This window comes from Aotus nancymaae, unplaced genomic scaffold (assembly GCF_030222135.1).
Source record: "Aotus nancymaae isolate 86718 unplaced genomic scaffold, 86718_ANA_hifiasm-v0.15.2.pri h1tg000036l, whole genome shotgun sequence".
Taxonomy (NCBI): domain Eukaryota; kingdom Metazoa; phylum Chordata; class Mammalia; order Primates; family Aotidae; genus Aotus; species Aotus nancymaae.
Window position 1 is genome coordinate 47,327,904 of NW_026988450.1, and position 13,047 is coordinate 47,340,950.

Consider the following 13,047-nt stretch of genomic DNA (forward strand, 5'->3'; position numbering starts at 1 on the left):
TGGTGCTCACATAGGGCTGGAAATAGTGTCTGTTCTGACCAGGCATGGAAAGAGACAGGAAAACACAACCTATAATGAGGAAAATAATTAACCAGTAGAAATCATCCCCAAACTGACACAGATGTTGGAATTAGCAGAGTAAGACACAAAAATAGTTGTGATAAAAGAGTTCTTCTATATTTCAAAAAGTTAAATAGAAATGTTGAAAATATAAAAGATCCAAATTGAATTTCTAGAGATGAAAACTACAATGCCTGAGATTAAAATACACTTGATGGAACTAATGGCAGATTAGACACTGCAGGAGAGAAAAGATTAGTTGAACTTGAAGATCGAGGTATAGAAACTACCTAAAATGAAATGCAGAGAGAACAACAAATAGTTTTAAAAGTTAACAGAGCTGGCTGGGCATGGTGGCTCACATCTGTAATCCCAGCACTTTTGGAGGCCAAGGTGGGTGGATCACTTGAGGTCAGGAGTTCAAGACCAGCCTGGCCAATTTGGTGAAACCCTGTCTCTATAAAAATACAAAAATTAGCCAGGCATGATGGCAGGTTGCCTGTAATCCCAGCTACTCAGGAGGCTGAGGAGGGAGAATCGCTTGAACCTGGGAGACAGAGGTTGCAGTGAGCTGAGAGCTCCAGGAGTGGAGCATTGCGCACCAGCCTGGGTGAAAGAGTAAGACTCTGTCTCAAAAAAAAAAAGAAAAAGAAAAATGTTAACAAAGCATCAGTGTTGGGACAACGCCAACAGCCTAATATTCCTGTCATTGGTGCTCCAAAGGAGAGGAGGGGGAGTATGAGGCCTGAAAAAATATTTGAAGAAATGACGTCCAAGTTTTTTTCAAATTTAATGAGAACTATAAACTCACATATCCAAGAAGCTCAATAAATATCGAGTAAAAGAAACATGAAGAAAAGCACATGAAGGCACATCAAAATAAAATTTTAAAAACCACTGATAAAGAGAAAAATCATAAAATCATACAGAGATAAAAGACCACAACACTCAATGGGACAAAGACAAAGATAACAGCAGATTTCTCCTTGGGAGCAATGCAAGTGAGATAGTCTTATCAATCTAGAATACTATACTCAGCAAAGCTATCTGTCAAAAACAAAAGGGAAATAAAAACTTTTTCAGACATAAAAATCTGAAAGAATTTATCTCCAGCAGGCCTATATTATGAGAAATGTTATAGAAAGTTTCAGGCAGGAAAAAAAAAAAGATACCAGATAGAGATACAGGTTTACACAACAGAATAAAGAACATTGGAAATGGCAACTAAATGTATATGTGTATAAAATTTTTTCTTATCATTTAAATCTCTTTAAAATATAATTATATTTTAAGCAAAAATAATAGTGTATTGTATTACAGGGTTTATAATATATATAAAAACAAAATGTATGCCAACAATACCATAAAGGGAGACATGGAAGAAAGGATTTTATACTATACATAAAAATGCTATAATATCACTTGAAGGTAGAATGTAAAATGTTAGAGATCTATATTATAAACACTATAGCAGCCACTAAATAACAAAACAAAGAGTTGTAGCTAATAAATCAAGGAAAGAGATAAAGTTATTTTTTTAAAAAACAGCATATTAATCCAAAAAAGGCAGAAATAGAGGAAAATGGAACAAAGGACAGCTGGGACAAATAGAAAAAAAATACAATGATGAATTGAAGTCTACCCATATCAACAATCACATTAAATATAAATGTTGAAACAATCTCAATTAAAAGAGATTGTCAGAGTAGATTTAAAAAAAAAAGCAAATTGATGTATATATTGCCTACAGGAAACACACACTAAATGTCAAGATACAAATATTTAACCTATTTAAAAGGATGATAGACAAAGTAAAAGGATGATAGAAAGACAAAGTCTTGTCAAGATACTGGTTCTTTCCAACTTGTTCTAAATATTCATCATAATTAAAAAAAAAAATTAAAAGTCCCTGCAAGGTATTTTGTAATATCAACAAAGATTCTGAAGTTTATCTGGAGAGGCAAAAGATCCAGAATAGCCAACACAATATTGAGGGACAAGAAAAAAGTAACCCTATTACTGCTCAACTTGAAGACTTACTGTAAATCTACAATAATCAAGATAATGGTAAAACAACAGACAAATAGAACAATGGAATTGAATAGAGAGCTCCTAAATGGACCCATCTGAATATAGTTAACTAATCTTCGACAAATGAGAAAAGGCAATGCAATGAGCAAAAGACAGTCTTTTCAACAAATGATACTGGAATAACTGGATATCCACATGTAAAAAGATAGTTCTAGGCACAGACTTTACACTCTTCACAAACATCAACTCAAAATGGATCATAGGCTTAAATGTAAAATCCAAAACTATATAACTAGAAAAGTTTAAAAAACAAAGAGAAAGAAAATTTAGATGACCTGAGATTTGGCAAAAACTTTCAGATGCAACATTAGAACCATAATCCATGAAAGTAAGAACTGATAAGTTGTTCTTTACTAAAATTAAAGACTTCTGCTTTGCAAAAAACATTGTCAAGAGAATGAAAAGACAAACCAAAGATGGGGAGAAAATATTTGCAAAAGACATATTTGATAAAGGGCAGTTATCCAAAATACACCAAGAACTTTGAAACTGAACATTAGGAAAACAAACAACCTGAGTTAAAAATGGGCTACAGATCTGAACAAGCATCTCACCAAAAATATCAGATGGCAAATAAGTGTATGAAAAGATGTTCAACATTATATGTCATTAGGAAATTGCAAGTTACAACAGCAATGAGACCCTGGGTCTGGCCCATGAAACCATTTTTCCCTTCTGGGCCTCCAGGTTTGTGATGGGAGGGGCTGCCACAAAGATGTCTGACATGCCCTGGAGACATTTTCCCCATTGTCTTGGTGATTGACATTCGACTCTTCAATACTTATGCAGATTTATGCAGCCAGCTAGAATTTCTCCTCAGAAAATGGAATTTTCTTTTCTATTACATTGTCAGGCTGCAATTTTTCTGAACTTTTATGCTCTGCTTTGCTTATAAAACTGAATGCCTTTAACAGCACCCAAGTCACCTCTTGAATGCTTTGCTGCTTAGAAATTTATTCTGCCAGATACCCTAAGTCATCTCTCTCAAGTTCAAAGTTCGACAAATCTTTAGGGCAGGGGCAAAATGCCACCAGCCTCTTTGCTAAAACATAACAAGGGTCACCATTGCTCCAGTTCCCAACAAGTTTCTCATCTCCATCTGAGACCACTTCAGCTTGGATTTCATTGTCCATATCATTATCAGAATTTTGGTCAAAGTCATTCAACAAGTCTCTAGGAAGTTCCAAATTGTCTCACATTTTCCTGTCTTCTCCTGAGCCCTCCAAACTGTTCCAAACTCTGCCTGTAACACAGTTCCAAAGTCACTTCCACATTTTCAGATATCTTTTCAGTGGTGCCCCCACTTTACTGGTACCAATTTACTATACTAGTCCATTTTTGCACTGCTGATAAAGACATACCCAAGACTGGGCAATTTACAAAAGAAAGAGGTTTAATAGACTCACAGTTTCATGTGGATGAGGCAGTCTCACAATCATGGCAGAAGGTGAAAGACACATCTGATATGATGGCAAACAAGAGAAGAGAATGAGAGCCAAGTGAAAGGGGTTTCCCCTTATAAAGCCATCAGATCTTGTGAGACTTATTCACTACTATGAAAACAGTATGGAGGAAACTACCCCCATGATTCAATTATCTCCCTCCAGGTCCCTCCCACAACATGTGGGAATTATGGGAACTACAATCCAAAATGAGATTTGAGTGGGGACACAGCCAAACCATATCAATGACCAACTCTAAGACACACTCTAATAAAATTGAAGGACTTTACAGAAAAAGAAAAATACGTTGACCATCTAGAAAAAAAAGTATGTAGCATGAAAGAGAAAGAAAATTAGATTATTATCACACTTTTTGCCAGAAGAAAATGAAATAACATATTTAAGGTATTCAAGACAGAAAATGTGAGCCCAAAATTGTGTATTCAGCAAAATTGACTTTCAAGTATAAAGGGTATGGACATAATGTTATTAACAACTTAGGGAAACTGGCTTTGTAAGTCTCCCCTTAGAAGTCTTCTAGAGCACAAACCTTGGGCAACCAAAATAACTAGAGACATATTTGTGGGGAGCATTAAATATACAGTTACTTGTGAAACTAAGGCTAAATGAGTGCTAATGATAGAGTAACATACATAATGGCTACATGACCTGACAATGGAGATATAGTACAACTTTTTTTTTTAAGTGGGGTGGATTAAGAGAGCATATGTAAAACACTTTTAAAGTGTTTTTGGTCAGAATAATGATGGTGGGATTAGTATTTTATTCTGAGTCTGCTGTGTATGCAGTATGGGATAAAATAAATGAGTAATTATGAGTAATTATGGGATATTCTAATTCTATCATCCCCTGTGCCCTTGAGAACAGGATTCTTGGCATGGAAGAAAGGATATACAATTAAAGAGGTTAATAAAAGCTCTGTCATCAAATATGCTTTATCTCCCCTATATATACATACAATCCCTCTGCCACCCCCAGCTCTGTTCACTGAAAAGGTCTAGAAACAACCTGGTAGCAATGGACATCCCTAGCATTCAGACTGATTTGAAATGCCATTTTTACTCAAAAGATGCAAATATCCTTAGAGAAATGGCTAATTCCAAAACCAATTCAGGAAGTTTCCAAGAGGAACAATTTGTCATACCAATCAGCAAGGAAGCTATCAAAGACTACTAGGGTTCTCACAAAAGGACTCAAGAGCCAACTTGTAGGGAATTCCATAACAAAAGATAGGAAAATTTTGGCCTCAACAATAATAATTGCAAGGAACTGAAAGTCAGTACGTATGTTTAAATCCACAATTCATAATGGTCTTTAAAATTTTTGAAAGAATTAATCATGAGGGATATTCAACATGTAGCAGATGAAGGTAAGAGTCTCTTTATAAAAGCATTTCAACTGGTAAATGAAAATTAGGATATCACCGACTCGTAATTTCTAATGAATGAACGAATAGAGGTAGATGTAGTAGATACAGGTATAGGTGGATAGAATAGATATAGGTATAGAGACCAAAGGAACCAGGAGAGGTATGGGAAAAACATACTTTTCTTCTCTAGGCAGACAGAAATGATAGTGACCACTGCCACTGCACTCCAGCCTGGGCAACATAACAAGACTCAACTCTAAAAATATGTTTATTTTAAAAAGAACTCATACAGCTATGGAGCGATAGCTCAGTACCACCTAGGGCAGGCCTGAGCCTGTGTGACTCCCTTCCCTGTGTGTGGTGTCCTGAAGGAAAGATCTGATCTGGTCTTTATTATACCATTTATTTATGGAGAGCCCCCACCGGAAATAAAAGCTCAACCAGGTGGAATGTCAAATCAACTTACTTTCAAGATAAACTTTCCTTAAGTCTGGTCTGCCCATGATTGTCTTGATTTGGGCCCTAAGTCCTAGTCCAAGTAGTTGGAGCCAGGGTAATGGAGCTAATTTTACTGGAAGCACCATTTAGGAAGGACTTCTTAGGCAGATTTTTCTATCTTCCTCATCCAGGGACTAAACTCTGGCCAATGAGACTTCTGAGAAGTCTTAAAAGAAGAGTACACACCCTTTTCTTCTTCCCTCACCAGCTTCCAGAAACAAGAATATGGTGGATTCCTACAGCCATCTTAGAGCATGAGGATGAGACGTTTAAAGGGAAGGCAGAGCAGAGAACTAGGGGAACAAACTGTCAGCGATGATTTCATGACTTGCTGTGCTGGTCTCAGGCTACCTACCTCTAGCTTTGTGTGAAACAGAAAGAATCCACAGTTATTTGGAGGTTTTCCGTTATATGCAATTGACTATTTTCCTCATTATTATAACCCCCCATACATTTGCATACAGCAAAATAGGTGAATCCTGGGCTCTTTCCCCTAAAGACATCACCAAATGGCTGCCTAAACTGATAAACACAGACTGCTATGGTGAGTAATGGCAGCAGGTGTTAGCTTTTGCAGGAGTGTCAGTATTTCTTTTCTTTTTGGAGACAGAGTCTGGCTCTGTCACCCAGGCTGGAGTGCAGTGGTGCAATCTTGCCTCACTGCAACCTCCGCCTCCTGGGTTCAAGCAATTCTCCTGCCTTAACCTCCCAAATAGCTAGGATTACAGGTGCCTGCCACCATGCCCAGTTAATTTTTATATTTTATACAGACCGGATTTACCATGTTGGCCAGACTGGTCTCGAACTCCTGACCTCAGGTGATCTGCCCGCCTCAGCCTCCCAAAGTCCTGGGATTACAGGCGTGAGCTGCTGTGCCCCTCCAGGAGTGTCAGTATTTCAGTAGGAATCTTCCAGATACTCAATGCCCTTGGCCTAGATAATTACCCTCTGTGGTAATGATCCTGTTCAACTTTTATTCTCCCAACACAGTGCTAATTTTGTTCTAGTATGAAGTGTCTGTGTGCTAAGGTGAGGGTGGAATTTTCTCTCTCTCCACATGGTTTCTTATATCTACTCCTCTCTGCATGTCTGGCTCATTCTTCTTGCTCTGTTATTCAACTTTCTTTGCTTCTCCATGCATGTGGCAGAAAACGGCTCTGCCCAAGCTCTCCAAGTGACATGCACCATACAGACTGGTTGCTTCTGAACCACAATTCTAAATTTCTGAGAGAGTGATATTGGCTCTGCTTTAGTTAAGTACATTCCTATAATCCAATCAACTGGTTTGAGGAGGGCTGTGTAGTACCTACATGATAGCAACTGCTGGGGCACCTCTATGAGAAGTTTGGGAGTAGCACTCAGAGAAGAAGTGCGGAAACTGGGCAGACACCCCAAGAGGGCATCTGCTATAAGCCTGACTGCAGTCGATACATACTAGCTTCCTGGTCCCCATAGCTATACTCCCAAGGCTGTGATCTTACTGAGGCTAGGACCCAGAAAGGTCACTGCCCAGTATAGATATTGCAGAAGGATCACCAGATATTTTAGGTAAACAAGATGGATGTAATACCCATCAAAGCTAATCACCAAATCTTTCCAGCTCTCTGCTTTCTGGGTGGGTAGAATTTTATTTCCTGGTCCTCTGAGGTTGGATGGCACTATGTAACCAGTTCTGGTCACTATGGCATTTGATTACCAGTGAAGGGCCTTCTAAGATGGTCCTTTCCTTCTTCTGTGATCACTGGCAAAGTTTCAGATGGCGGTTGCTCCATCAGCTGGATCCTAGTGTGAATATTACAATGCAATGGGCTTGTGATGGACAGAATATAAGCAGAAAGATGTCACTGAGATTTGGGGGTGTTTGTTACTGCAGCATGCCTTTCCTATCATGGATGACACCATGCAGATTGGGCTGGGGTTAGCAACATTGCTCGAAGAGGACACTTGAAGATTCTAATTCACAACCACCAAGCCTGTCACACCAACTCTTTTTCCTTCCATTATTTCATCTTGTGAAGATTACTTCTTCATGAAGAATTCATCTGAATTTTTTCAATGAAGATAATATTCATTTTCCTTCCTCTGTTCTGGGTCCCCTTGAATCCCTTGTCCCTACTTCAGAAAGGAAAGTGCTATTTCCTAGTGGTGAAACCATCAAGAAGCAATAAAGTTGTGGGTTTCTTTCTTGCTTGGAGAGGGGTGGTGCCCAGAGTCGTGCTGAACACACGGATAGAGTTTGGTTAAGGGAGTTCGGTGCTCACAGAAGACTCAGAGAGAGCTGTCCCTTAGCTGAGGCTCGGCTTAGTTTGCAAAAGGACAGAGCCCAGGGTAGGGGGCACAGCTTAGCTCTAAACTACCAGGTAAGGATCCGAATGCTCTTCCACCTTCCTGCAAAAGTCATGGAAGAGAGGTGGAGAAGTCTGGAAAGCTAAGCCGAAAGCCACGGGTGCTCCAATACACGCAGATCCCAAATGTGGGAAAGCTATGTGATGATTTTATGAAATATAAAAGTCAAATGAATTTTTCATGAAGAAGTTGTCTTCCCAAGATGCAATAATGGAAAATTCCTTTCAAGAACTGGTGTTTAGGCCTCACAAAAATGCGCGGCAAATTGCATTGTGATTTATTTGTCAATGTTTTTATAGGTTAGGCGTTACTTTTTACCCCACAGCTGGAGTCAATTTTTAATATTTAAAAGTGGAAAGAAAGCAAAACCTAAACACATCCAGAGCTGTCTGTTTTAGATTGAGCTTTTCCCAAACAGTGATGTTTAGAACTGAACCCTGAGCGTGGTCGGTCTGTGGCCAGCTGGCACTTACTTCCCTGCAACATAGAATTAAAGTATCTGGAACTGGGCAGATTACATATAAGACCTCCTAAATTGTAATTGGTGGGTCTGGTGTTTATAACCATTTTCAAGTGCATGTAGCCTGTCTGCCCTCTCAATTGAAGAAGGAAAGAGTCTTTGTGCTTTTATTCTGGGTTTTTCTTCATGCCCTGAGCTTAAGATGCCGTGAACATAATTTTCACGTCCAGTGGGTTCTGGTCTTATTAGATGACTAGGCTAGCAGGGATCCAGCACTCCAGTGAACTATAGAGATGCAAATTGTGCCTCCAGACTTTGACTCCTAAGGTGCCCAGTCTGGAAACTACCCAGAGTTCATCTGCCTGGATCTCCAGGCAAAACCATGATGCTCTCCTTGAAGGTGGGTTCTCATAGCGAGGATTCTAATTGCAAAAGAGATCAAGCCTTGAATCTTAATCCCATTCTCTTGGGCCAAGTGTCCAGGCTCTAATGGAAGTCTCATTATCACAGAATGGTGATCCCAGAAGCACAGCATTCATACCTCAGTGCACAGCACATCGTACCTTATGCTTCACTGCAGCCACCATGGTTGGAGCGGCCGTGGCTGAGGCTGCCGTGTGTGTGCTTACTAACAAAGGACTCTGTAACACACAACATCTGGAGGAAGGAGAAACAACTCTAATTATGATAGGCACAACCCCTTGGGTCACATAGTTGATACCCTTCTAACAGAGGGCATGTTTCTCTTTGCCTTCTCCCTTCTGCTTCCTTCTGATCATTTAGCCAAGGCTCACAGGAGTTGACCCATTTCCAGATATGTGCGTGGGTCCCGCTGGATCTGCCAGCCGGGGGGCCCTTGAAGCTGTGGACGACACCCCATAGTCAGACTTCGAGAAACATCCGCCCCTTAAGAGACAAGCTTCAGGTTATAAGGAGCCTCGGCAAAGCATGGAAATGTCAGATGTGCAAGCCTCTGGGGCTCAGCTTCAGCTACTGTCGCCTTTCCCCAGGACCTGCGCCCAAGGTCCTCAGCCTGCACCTCCGTATCAACGAACCTCCTTCAATAAACCCCAACCTTCAGAACATCAGTAAGCGAGGGGATGGGGAAGTGCGGTGATTATTCCAAGGGTAGAGATGCTATCGCATTTTGCTCCAAAAAGAATTTCTCGCCTCACAAAAAGAATTTGCCATGGATTTTCTTTTAAAAGTGCACACCCCAAGAACACTCAGCAGATGATTCAGTTTCATGTGCAAATCCCTAGGAACACAACGCATAGTGAGCTACACGAGCAATTGGGGCCAAGGTGCAGCAGAACTTCCCACCAGCAGGGGGAGCTCCTCCTCTGGGCCAGGCAGCAATGGCAGGTCCAATCGCACACACCCGTTACCCAATAAAAACATGCTGGGGCTTCAAGAGGCAGGAGACAGGACTGAACCCTGCTGTCCGAAAAAGACCCCACGGATGCCCAGTAGGCTTGTGCTTTATCCTGAGGGCAATGGGGAGCCACGAAGGATTCTGAGATGTGTGGAGTTGTATTAGGGCTTCCAGTCGTTTTTTACCCACTGCCTGTGACTTCTTCGAGGAATCCATTTCCAGGGATGGTGTTCTCTGCATTTTCAGCTCCTCTTTTAAAATGCATTACAGTGATGATCCATGAGCCACCTTCCAGGTGCCCAGGGCAGGTTCAAGCTTAGGGGTGTTTCTCAGTAGTGCATAGCTTTGTGTGTTGGAGGCTCAGGGAAAGATAGGCATGGTTTGGGGGAACAAGAGGGAGGTGACAGGCAGAAATGCTATTGTTTTTTTTTTCGCTCCAGTGAAGCTCCAAGCCTTCAAACAAGAAGCTTGGCACCAAAAATGGTGCTGTTAGAAAGTTAATGGGCAAGACATCCTGAGAAAGGGTTGTGGAGATAAGCATCAGGAGGAAATAACACTGTTTTAAGTTCGCCAGCATCCAGGAAACCGAGACAAGCAGAGCCACCCCTGAGCTGGACTGCAGCGCACACACGCACGCCATGGAATCCAAGCTCTGTCCAGAGACAAACATCTCCCAGAAGCAAATCAAGAGTGACTTTTCTGAAGAAAGAGCTGGAGAAATGGTATTTCCTTCCTGTGCTGGATCCTGTGCTGAGGAACAGAGTCACGACATTCTGGAGAAGAGGCCTGAGCTCCCAGGGGCAAGAACTGGGCACCATCCCTCTATTCCTGCTGAATATTAATAGCAAAAGCAAACATCTTGACTTCAGAGAGCTCCAAAAGACAGAGGCACCCAAGAGAAAGTGATGAAAAGGAGAAATGAGTGTTTTCTTGAATACTTTCTACCAGAATCCAGCCACTGGGGTCCTCCTCACTGCAATAGTCTCCTAATGGGTTTGCTCACCTCTGGTCTTGACTCCCTGCTCCCATTCAACCTCCATAGAGCGGCCAGGAGGATCATTCTAATCTGATCTGCTTAGAATCCTTCAGTGGCTCCCATGCCCCAAAGCGTTGATCTAAGTCATGAGGCCCTCCAGACTCTCATCTCTGAGGATATCTCAGAGGCTTATCCCTTGCCAGTTCTTGGTCTTGCCCTTTCTGCTCTAATCATTCTGAAACCCTGTAGCTTCCTGAATGTGCCATGTTTTCAGTGGCATGGGAAGGGTAAGCAGTGCTGGCGATGTTGTAATATACCTTGTGTCCTTTCTCCTTGCCTTGGCTGAAAGTTGCCAAGACTCACATCTTTGAGGGGCCACCATAAACTGGGACATATGGCCTCTTCTGTCCCCTCTTTGCTCTATCCCTATGTGGTTTTTACTTACCCTTGGGGTCTTTGCATATACCTGGGGGTTCCCTTTCATCCTTTTTCTCTCCCTCTATTTTGTCCTTCAAATATCGAATTAGAAATTATATCATCAGAAATAATTCTGACTCCCGCAAACTGGGAGGGACACCCCTGGTATCTCTCTCCCACGTCACCCTGTGCTTATCTCTCTTGCACCATTTGCAAACTGTGTGTAACTCCCTCCAGCCTGGCCATCCCATCCACCCTCTAAACTGTGAGCTCTACAAAGGTGGGACCTGCTTCCCTCTGTGTCCCCATGCCTCGTCCAGTGCCTGTCACTGTGTGGGAGTTCAATAATATTTCCTGAATGATCATATTCCTTTCTCCCAGACTGTCAAGACTACCATGTCTTTTTGGGCCAATTTTTTTTTTTTATCATTAATTTCCCCAAGCCCCTAACAAACAGTAAGATCTGTTTTTAATGATGCCACAATCTGGCCCGTAAATGATGCATTCATTGTCAGATACATTTGGCTATTGTTTGTACTTGTAAGGAAGGTTCCTCCTTCCTTGAGAGCTCTCACTCACAGAGACTTCCATTACTTTAATATTTTATGATGCAGCCATTTTGGAAGGCATAAGGGCATCATCTCTGTTTAACTAAATGTCAGAGTAAAGCAGTCAAGGCTAGTGGTTCACTTGGCATGCCGGTGATTAGATAGCTTTGTTAACAGGCCAGCTGGGCTAAGACTATGTGATTACGCACTCTCAACTACGTTTTATGCATAAACAAATAGAGATCAGGGATTGCAAAAACATTTTCCAGGGATGTCAGAGGGTCCTAAATGTTCAGTTCCCTGTCTTCTACCTTCCACATCTATAGCACCCAAGATCTACAGGACACAAAATCACAAGTCAAAATTGGATCTTGGTAGTCTGATAATCCGCTATTTCCATACTCCCGTAGACCCAATACCCTGTAGAATGTGTAAACTAAGGTATTAGATTACACTGAGTACCTCCCTTCCCAACCAGAGTGGACAACAGAAATTACATCTGACTTTAATGAGTGCTCAGAGGTGGCCAGCACCCTCGGAGGCAGAAGAGCTGCGTACTGGGAGTTCAAGGCCCACACACTCTGCAGACCAGATCTTGCCTCCTGCCCACTGTGCCAGAGGTGGTAGCTGCAGCAAAAAAAAATGCAGTGCTTCTTTTTAAAGCTAGCCATGACCCCCTGCGTGTGTGTGTGTGTGTGTGTGTGTGTGTGTGTGTGTGTGTATGTATAAAATAGTGTGCACAGGCTCTGGTGCTGGGCTGTCTGGTACTTGATAGTTTTGTCAACCTTGTGAGTTACTTTAACTCTCTCTGCCTCAGTTTCCTCATCTGTGGCATGGAGGTAATAATAATACCTACATTTCATGGTTGTTGAGAGGGTTAATGAAGTACTTAAAACAGTGCCTGACAACTCTGAGCATTCAAGAAATTGAGCTATATTTATGTTCTTAACAAAAAGGATGGTCAGGCTTTCACATCTGTTTGGGTTGCCTTGAAGTCATAAGAGTTCGAAATGCCTAACTCCAGTTCCCTTGCTGTGTTGACAATGGCAAAGCAGCATACCTTGTATACATGGCGTATATTTCATTGGGACACTAGATGTTTTCGACCCAGGCACGTCGGCTTCTAGAAAGGACCTAGGAACAAGGTAGTGCGGCTGGTCTGATGAGGTTGGAAAGAGCTGCGAGGACAGGCCTTCAGCACGTGGCCCTGTAGTTTCAGGACGAGGGAGCCACAGGTGAGTTCCGTTGCTTCTTGGCTTAGGCCACCTAGCATTTTGAGCTCAAGCCAGTCCCAAGGGTTTGGTGATCTCAGCTGAGTCCTCGCTGCCAGCCTGAGTCCTCTGTAAACTGGAACTGGCTTTGCAGATGCTGCACAAGCTCCTGGCAGAGTCCATTAGATTGGATTCCAGGTGGCAAATGTCCCTCTGGGGAGGATTGTGCAAAA